Source organism: Amphiura filiformis, chromosome 10 (genome assembly GCF_039555335.1).
Source record: "Amphiura filiformis chromosome 10, Afil_fr2py, whole genome shotgun sequence".
In the NCBI taxonomy this organism is placed as follows: Eukaryota; Metazoa; Echinodermata; class Ophiuroidea; order Amphilepidida; family Amphiuridae; genus Amphiura; species Amphiura filiformis.
Genome location: NC_092637.1, coordinates 61,650,806 through 61,660,920, shown reverse-complemented (window position 1 = coordinate 61,660,920; position 10,115 = coordinate 61,650,806). Strand labels below are relative to the sequence as shown.

The window sequence follows — 10,115 nt, the reverse complement described above, 5'->3', positions numbered from 1 at the left end:
ATTCTTGAACATTGAGCCTTTACCATGTTAACGTGTCTTGAAAACAATCTTCTTCAATTTTCTTGTGGCGGTCCTAGGTGTGAACCACGGTATTGCCTATCGCCTGTTGTATATTTCCTGTACAGTGGAGAAAACATGCCATTTGCACCAACAAGTATTACCTGTCCTCCTAATTAAAAACACCCGTTTGAAAAATAAATTACAATTATTTGGAAGACAGGTAAAAGGGTTTTTTGATCAGTGTGTCGCAAAATCAAAATGACACATCAGATTCTGGTATTTTAATAAAGAGGTATTCAGGCGGTGATGGAAGCGATATCGCCAATTTTGAGGTCGCCATTGGATTAACACATAATCATGAAATCTTCATAAACAATTCTAAATTTGTTATGTGGTGTCAAAGCAAAATTATCTTACTCTAAAACCGTCGGGGTACGACCGTGTACCACACTGCAAGTATGTTAATTTTCCATTTGTAATTGCTAACCGTGTATTTTGAATGGGGCTGTCAGCCCTGTATCTTCGCCAGCCTCGTACGTCACGTGTTGCGCTTCCTATGCCGCCTGGAGGCATTCATGTGAGTCAGCACGCCCTCAAAGGAGCATTATTATTATGCTTATACGGAGGACAGACACGATACTCAATGTCATATTCAAGAATTTGGGCCTTGTTTCTGCTTTATTAATGATAGATGATTGGAAGATAGGATAACTCGTTACGGCCGAGATACTGTGCATTTTATTTGAGATTTATGTCTTGGTGTAAAAGAAAACGGACATGTTTTCCGTGGGACCACTGAATCTCAAGTATGCCTACACGAGTCATCCTAACCAATAAGCACTTCATAAAACGTGTTTTTAAGAAAGTTTTGAAAAAATAGAAAGGGACCATCGCTTATAATTGAAGTCATGTCGTCATGATAATTGCATACTGTAATTTTATAGAATATTTGCTTCATATTACATTCTTTTGGTTAACGAGCAAGGTACCATTATTAAGAAAATAGTCCACTGTTGTTTTGTCACGTAAAAATTAAACTAATAATTGTGACAATAATAAGCATGCCCGACTTTTCAACGCACAACGTCTTCAACAATTTTCAAATTTCACCAATGGTAATAAATGGGAGAATATGCAATAATCGTCTGCGATAATCATGATGACACGGGGCGAAAGAGAGTTTTAAAGATCGAGCAATTGACAGCGATAAGGGTGTATTACATAAAGGTTGTGATTGGCTATATGCTAAAAGAAGCGAGCAATGGTCATTGTTTAGGGTGATTACATAAGGGTTGTGATTGGCTATATGGCTATTAGAAGTGAGTAATGAACATTGTTAAGGGTGTAATACATAGAGGTTGTGATTGCCTATATGGCTATTACGGTGCATTACAGGAGGGTTGTGATTGGCTATATGGCTATTACGGTGCATTACACGAGGGTTGTAATAATTGCCTATGCTAAATAAAGTGTGTGATTGAATGAAAAGTTGAGCAGTTGAAAGTTGAAAGGAAGTTCCTGTTGATGAATAGTAAAAATATGAAAAAAAATGCATATCATTATTTTTTTTTTTTTTTGAAAAAAGTGATAGTTCAAAATTTAAACATTGAATAACATAGAAGTTACGGGTATAATTAAGAGAAACAAAAAGGAGTATTTAAAAATTAAACGGTTTTGTATAAGGCCTAAGTTACAGGTCTGCAGCTAGCCAAAACTTGTAAGTAAAAAGTTTACTTCGGTTTTCTAAAAAGATGCTCTTCCTTGGAAGGACATAAATAAAAATATTGTAAATATTTTGTGTACATATTCTTACATGATGATTTTTACTGTGTATTGTTATTTGCTTTGTGCCAAAGCGGTTTGATGATTGACATACACCCGTAAAAATAAGAGTCAAACTTGATCAGGGTGTCATTTATGATCTTGATTTCTTCTTGCTATACTCTTAAAATTACGTGGAAATTTTTGCCATGAAATGTGTAGTTTTTTAAATCTTTTTTTATCACGAAGATGGTCAAACCGTTAATGTACAAAACAAAGTGTTTAAGCCTGTTTTATGTTTTTCAGCTGAAATTTGTGAAGAAATATACTTGTTTTGTGAAGAAATATACTTGTTTTTATCATCAGTTCATGTAAATATATTTGACTTGGTGTTGTTAACGTATTTTGTGTTAATATTAATTGTATACTTTAAGTTAATATAGTATTATCGTATACATTGTTAATTATTGGATATTTATAAATAAACAAACGAGTAAAAATTGTGTGAATGCCTTTTGCTTTGTTTGCCTCAATGTTTACGTATTAAAGAAAGTCTCCGGCAATCATAACATTAAGCCTTATATGTTAGAAAAATAATTATCAAGCACGAATCACATGGTTTTATTTAAAGCAAACGTATATTGACCATAAAAACGAATAAAAACAGCCGGCTCTCAATACATGATATTCAAAATTCCCGCGCCGAAATGCTATAGTGCAATGACGTTATGGTAAAAACTAGTCTCCTTCAAAGCCGGGTCCTGACATTCCTAATGTTCGCGATTGAGCTACATTCAATCTGGACCCAAGGTCAGGATAAACAAACCCAAGTATTATGCACTCAATAATTGAGACAAATAAAATGACACATAACAGGTATGGTATAGCACAGATCCTGGGTATAGGTTCTATATCAGTGGACTTCGGTTGTATATATAAATGCGCATATATAAATGCGCACGTGACCAGATGGCCAGTGCCATGTTCGTGTTACCTCACTGTCAATCACTGAAATTGCGACCACAGTTCCAGGTGGTGGCCGCATTGCATTCTCTAAATTCAGTAAATTTTCATCGTCAACCGTGTAATTGAATGGGATTATTTTGAAAATTTTAAAACGCTTGAAATATCACAAACAAATAGGCCTATGTTGATAAATAATATAAATACAAGCTAAAACCGTTGGGGTTCGATAATGAACCCCACAAAATTAACCGACTATAGAGTGTATGCAATAAACCCAAGCGGAACGAGAGTTGCTAAGTAACCGCTAACCGAACCATAAACACATGCATGATCAGAGAGCGAGTCTTCAATTTCCCCATAGCTTCCCACGTTGTACACACGTCAGTCGAATTTGGCGGTGTTCGTTTGTTTGTCCTCCAAGTTATAGCATTGTTCACTTTGTGTTGAACATTGTAAGTGGGCCTCACTAATGACATAAAGGTTACTGTTATATCATGTCAAGAGGCCACTTTCATGAATAAGCTAAACAGCCTATGTGGAGGAATTGTATGCATGAGCAATCACACCAATGACGTAGTAATGATACCCTCTATATTGGAAAATGCCATCATACGGCCGGGCGGTTTCACAAGTTGCCGGCTCGATCATGTCATCCGCCGCCTGCACAGTTCTGACCTTGTCCCCTTTCATACTTTCATGCCGTTGCGACAAGAGGTATGACTTATCAGCCATTCACAAGTCTTGATTGTGTCTGTTTGTCTACAATGCGCGTGTGTCACGCCGGTCGGCGGCAAGCAGCATGATAGTATGAAACCAGCACTACTCATAGATATGGCCAATTGGCACGCCCATTTAGCACGGAAATTATGAAATATAAGTGTGTAAATCAGCTATATCTAGCTTTTCCGTAGTTAATTTTTTTTTCCGTGATGGAAAACGTTAATAAAGAGTTTATCTTTCGGGTCAAGTTATTTTACCCTTTGCAATCAATGCCACTATTTTGCAAAAGCAATTTTTTCCTTGCGACCTGTCATTTTCCCCTATACTTTTCCACGGGGAGTTTATGTACATCCGGGTACCTTATATCGTTTAATACGGTATGGCGACTTGTAGATGTCACGTGCGCATTTATATATGCGCATTTATATATACAACCGAAGTCCACTGTATATAGGAGATCCCAAGTATGGTATAGCACATATCCTGGGTACATGTATAGGATCTTGGGTATAGGTTCTATATAGGAGATCCCATGTATGGTATAGCACAGATCCTGGGTATAGGATCCTGAGTATAGGTTCAATATAGGAGATCCCAAGTATGGTATAGCACAGATCCTGGGTATAGGATCCTGGGTAATCTTGGAAATTCCCAAGCCTTAATTATAACATTAACCTTTCACATGACATCACTTCCTGAGGGGAATCCTGTGACATCATTTCCTGAGGGGAATCCCATATGATGTCATATTCACTTTACAATCTCAGGGGGGTTTCCAAATATTCCAAATTATATATGATTCAATTTGTTTTTGATCAAGTTGATGCAAGAAAGGGAATCCCTAAAATGTCTCATGAAATAGATTTTAAGTGTAAACAAAGACAAATCATGAAATTAAATTACTCAGGGCACATCACAATAGGAGATCCCAAGTATGGTATCATTGGTATAGGATCTTGGGTATACTACTACTAAGGTGACGCAACTCAAGTTCAAGAACATGAGGCGTTGGGACTGAAAGAGTTATAATATACGGATATTTAACAGATCCCACAAGTCTCTGCCATTCTGTGGGGTTTTGCGCTACTCTGAAGGCGTCCTTGATTGTCAGGTTAATGGCGTTGAGGTCGCCTATGAGCTGAGCTAGATATGTGCGGCGAAGTGCACCACCACGGCGATAGGCTTCTGTGGCCTGCTTCTTAGGGTGGAGGATGATGGAAAGTGGCAGTTCCGGTCTCCTTATTGCGTGGCCCACAATCCGTAGTAGCCTGTTGCATGTGAGTATCAATCTTGGGTATAGGTTCTATATGTGACACGATCTGGTCCATGGGGGCCAAAGGAGGCAAATTTGAAACTGAGATAAAGGTAAAAATATGGAATAAAAACAATAAGATACATAAGAAAATAGACACCAAAAAAACGTCATAACTTTAGAACCAAGTATGCTAGACCTTTGGTGGTTTCAGTAAAATGATAGCCTATTGTATGTACCGGGTGTCCCAAAAGTAACTTAACATTGTGAATTTGCTATAACTTGCGTTGGGTTAATAGTGTTGTTGCACAGTATGTAGATAATATCGTCTTGGGCTTTTCGCCACCGCTCTTCGTATGATGACATCGATGTTTCTAGCCGATCTTCCTGTTCTTCCACGTCCTGCCCGAGATAGATCATGAACAGATCCAGTTGATATGAATTTCTGCACTCTTTGCTTGATTGTATTTCGGCTGGGTGCATAATTTACATTAAAATGTTCCTTAAACATTGCTTGAGTGAGTTTGTCCGACGTTGTCTCCGCAAAGAACCATACCATCTAAATCCGTTGATCTATAGGGAACTTCAACTTCACTTCAACTGTTTTAAAGTAAAGTTTAATATTGTCAATATATCCTAATTATAATCTAAAACAGCAGTCACGCTTACGCTAGGCCATGTAATCCATGAATGTTCTTACCTAAATGTAGCGTGTGCAGTGAGTGAACCAACTCTATTTTTTATGTGCTTGAACAAAGAACATTATGAGCTTGCTTTTGTGGGTTTGATACACACATATGTACAGTCGCAGAGAAAGGTCAAGGGGTCATCAATAATGCTGTTTTCGGTATCAGAATAATTCTAAAAGATCAATCTATGTGAATATGTTCTCCATTTTGGTATGAAGTAGGAAATATTTGAGATATGGCAAATTCACAATGTTAAGTTACTTTTGGGACACGCTGTATAATGTAATAATTACAGTAACTCAATTTGTGACCCATCACATCGAAACACGGTCGGAAAACCACATTTAAAGATAATAAAGAAAAAGGGCCTCGATAAATAAAGAAAATAATAAAGAATTTGAACTCTATTTGTCACATAAAATCACCATTCTACATGCAACATTGATGGAAGAGGTGTCATTTTAAAGCTTAAAAGCAGTCCTCTAGCTTGGCAAAGAAACCTACAAGTTCATTTTTGACGACAACTGCTGTTGTTCGTAATGATGGGTCACATTTTCAAAAATGCCTTCTTTGGCCCCCATGGACCAGATCGTGTCACATATAGGAGATCCCAAGTATGGCATAGCACAGATCCTGGGTATAAGATCCTGGGTATAGGTTCTATATAGGATATCCCAAGTATGGTATAGCACAGATCCTGGGTATAGGATCCTGGGTATAGGTTCTATATAGGAGATCCCAAGTATGGTATAGCACAGATCCTGGGTATAGGATCCTGGGTATAGGTTCTATATAGGAGATCCCAAGTATGGTATAGCACAGATCCTGGGTATAGGATCCTGGGTATAGGTTCTATATAGGAGACCCCAAGTATGGTATAACACAGATTCTGGGTATAGGATACTGGGTATATGTTCTATATAGGAGATCCCAAGGGGACAACGTGTGCCATTTTCCTCGGAAAGGAGAAAATGCCCAATACTTTCGGTTGGCTACATTAAATTAAATGGTTAGAAAACAGTCAAGTTAGCTCAATCGATAAGGCGTTCGACTATGGTGCGAGAGGTTGCGGGTTCGAACCCTGGTGGTGCCTAGTATGCTCTCGTGGAAGAACTGAGTTAACTTGAAATTCCCCTGGACAAGGAACTTACTGCTTATAGTCTCGTTGTAACACGTGCGAAACTCGGGGAGCTGATCCTGGTTGCGATGGTTATTTGTGGAAAGTCTAGGGTGTGCGCTCTTGAAGCAGCAAAGTCCCTGATTTGTTGTTAAATGGTTTATGGAATGATGTGGGCCGTAGTGGTCAGCGACAACCTGTAAAGTGTGCTGAGGCTTGTGGATCAACGTCTAGGCGTTGTGCCTGTGCGTAGCGCACTATAAATCACTGCGCTTTCTTTCTTTCTTCTTTCTAAATTACATGGTTTTATTTAAAGCAAACTTATATTGGCCATAAAAATAAATAAAAACAGCCGGCTCTCAATACGTGATATTCAAAATTCCTGCGCCGTAATGTTCTATTGCAACTGCGTAATGGTTGTTTGTGCTCAATTGTCGTCAGCCGTATTACTGGGACGTCATTGCACTAGACAATTTCAGTGCTCGAGAATATGAATATCGCGTGTTGAGAGACGGTTGTTTTTATTCATTTTTATGGCCAATATGAGTTTGTTTAAAATGAAATTTATTTTTCTAACATGTAAGGCGAAATGGTGTGATTAGTGGAGACTTCCTTTAATAGATCAGTATTTTTTTAATTTAATGTATCAAACCGATCGAAAGTATTGGGTATTTTCTCCTTTCCGCGGAAAATGATACACGTTGTCCCTTGGGATCTCCTATATCTGATATAGAACCTATACCCAGCCTAACCCAGGATCTGGACTTGGAAAAAGAAATGAGCGTGGTGATAGGTGGGTGCAGTGGTGTGAATCAAACAAATCAATCACAATCACTTGGTTTAAGGAGCATCCCAGAAGAATAAATACATGGAACATGGAAGAGCCCTGGGGATCGCACGAGGAACCAGATAGATCAACGAAAACCAGTAGTATGCACACTTCGTTGTAAGCTGAGAAAGTTGAAGAGAGCGAAGATCATGAAGAAGGTAGATTTTGAACAGCTTTTACTTCATTCGAAATGAAATACTTCATTCGGATCTCTGGTTTCTTAAAAGAAACCAGAGATCCGAATGAAGTATTCCATCAAAGTGGAGACCAGGTTTGAGCAACTTACAGACGAAGGAGAAGAGATGACATGGGAATCAATGAGAGATATCTTAGTTGAAACAGCAGAGGAATACCTGCCAAAGAAGAAGAGAGAAAGTAAAAGCAAGTGGATGACAGAAGAAATTCTATCAATGATGAGAGACAGGCAAAAGATCATAGACAGGGATTCGCAAGTATATAGAGAGTTGGACAGGCAAATAAAGAAACGTTGCAAGAAGGCCAAAGAGACCTGGCTGAATAATGAATGTGCCAAAATTGAGAGTCAATTTGGAGAGAATCAGAATGTGTACCAGAGGATAAATGAGATCTCAGGCAGGAAATCAGGCTGTTCAAGCTCTGGGTGCATCAAGGCAAAGAATGGTACTATGCTGGTATGGAAAGATGAGGTAATGAAAAGATGGAATGAATATGTTGGCGAGTTATTTCACGACGTAAGGGACGGTTTACCAAGCTTTCCAGATTCTATTGAGGGTCCAAAGATATTGCAGTCAGGGGTTCGATCAGCTACAAAAATGATGAGCAGAAATAAGGCTGCCGGGTCAGATGGAATAGTTGTTGAAATGATTGCAGCATTCGAGGATTATGGAATTGCGAAACTGACAGGAGTCATCAACAGAATGTATGATTATGGGATATTTCCGGAAGACCTGAGCAAATCAATTTTGATTGCTCTTCCCAAGAAACCTGGCGCTGTGGATTGTGAATAACACTGTACAATTAGCCTTATGAGCCATGTTACAAAGATAATTCTAAGAATCCTGTTACTCCGCACAAGAAGTAGAATAAAACCTGAGATTGGTAAAGAGCAGTTCGGCTTTGTAGAAGATGCTGGTACCAGGAATGCGATTTATGTCTTGAGAATGATAACAGAGAGAGCGGTAGAGATGCAGAAGGATGTTTTCATGTGTTTCATTGACTACTCAAAAGCCTTTGACAAGGTTAGACATGATCAGCTTTTTGAAGATCTTGGTAAGCTAGACCTGCATGGAAAGGATCTACGACTGTTGCGGAACCTTTATTGGAACCACACAGCATGCATAAGGGTGGATGGAGATTGTAGTGAATATACAAGCATTAAGAGAGGAGTCAGACAGGGATGTGTGATGTCACCAGATCTCTTTATTATTACAGTGAGCTGATTCTAAGGGAGCTAGAAAAGGAAAATGGTCTCCGTATAGGTGGACATAACATCACGAATATAAGATATGCAGATGACACTGTCCTATTAGCTGAGTCTGAGGAGGATCTGCAAACCTGGTCTGATGTGGTGGTTCAGGAAAGTGAGAGGAAAGGTTTATATCGTTAAATTGCAAGAAGACAGAATGTATGGTGGTATCAAAGACTGAAAGCCCAACATGCATATTGAAGGTGAAAGATCAATGTATTAAACAAGTTTCCTCCTTCAACTACCTTGGCAGTCTAATCACAGTAGATGCAAGATGTATTAAGGAAGGTAAAGAGAAGGATTGCACTGGCTAAGTCTGCGTTCTCAAAATTAGACAAGCTCTTAATAAACAGTGCCCTCAGTATAGAGACCAGAATTCGGGTACTCAACTGCTATGTCGTTCCTGTACTAATGTATGGAAGTGAAGCATGATCAATAACAACAGACATTAAAAGAAGATTGGAGAGCTGTGAGATGTGGTTCCTAAGAAGAATGATGAAGATCCCGTGGACTGATAAAGTGTCTAATGACGATGTCATGATTATAGTAGAGCAAATGTGAGCAGGAAGCTGTTACGTGAAATCAGAGTTAAGCAGCTCAAATTCCTTGGTCATATCCTCCGAATGAATGGTTTCGAGAACCTAGTATTGACAGGATTAATTAATTTATTTAATTTATTTATTTACTTATAACATTCGGCCGAAGCCAGGCAACTAAATTCAAGGGATGCCTCCAGATATGACGGGACAGGGATATGGGAAGAGGTCCGATTTTAGAAGCAGGACGAAAACCGGAGCACCCGGAGAAAAACCTGCGAGGACGAGCATGGATCGGCAACCAAACTCACATGTGTCACCGCGGGGAATTGAACCCGGGCCACAGTGGTGAGAAGCGAGTGAGAAGACCACTGCACTATCCCGCAGGAAGGATAGAAGGCACAAGGAGTAGAGGCAGGAAGAGAGTGATGTGGTTATCAAATCTGAAAGACTGGCTAAAAGAAAGGGGAGCTGAACATAAAGCGACAGAGCTTCTGGAGATGGCCTATAACAGAGAATTGCGGCATGACATGATCGCCAACGTCCTAGGATATGGCACCTAGAGAGAGAGACCCAGGATCTGTGTTATACCATACCTGGTATGTGTCATTTTATTTGTCTAAATTATTGAGTGCATAATACTTGGGTTTGTTTATCCTGATGTTGGGTCCAGACTGAATGCAGCTCAATAGTGCGCCCTCATACACACACATAAATAATTAGTTCTATATTACGTTCGCGCTAAGGCGACGAAAAAATCTGTTTTACGGGCCCGGACCGACCCAGATTTTGTGTTTTTGG

At 39.2% G+C, this 10,115-nt stretch overlaps 1 long non-coding RNA gene across 1 annotated transcript; it reads left to right on the top strand.

The window, feature by feature from the left end:
- Positions 1–4: 4 nt before the first annotated feature.
- LOC140163117 (uncharacterized) lies at positions 5–1,575 on the top strand. The gene is made up of 2 exons (XR_011860409.1): positions 5–292; positions 570–1,575. It is a non-coding gene; the product is annotated as an uncharacterized lncRNA (long non-coding RNA).
- The last annotated feature ends 8,540 nt before the right edge of the window (positions 1,576–10,115 follow it).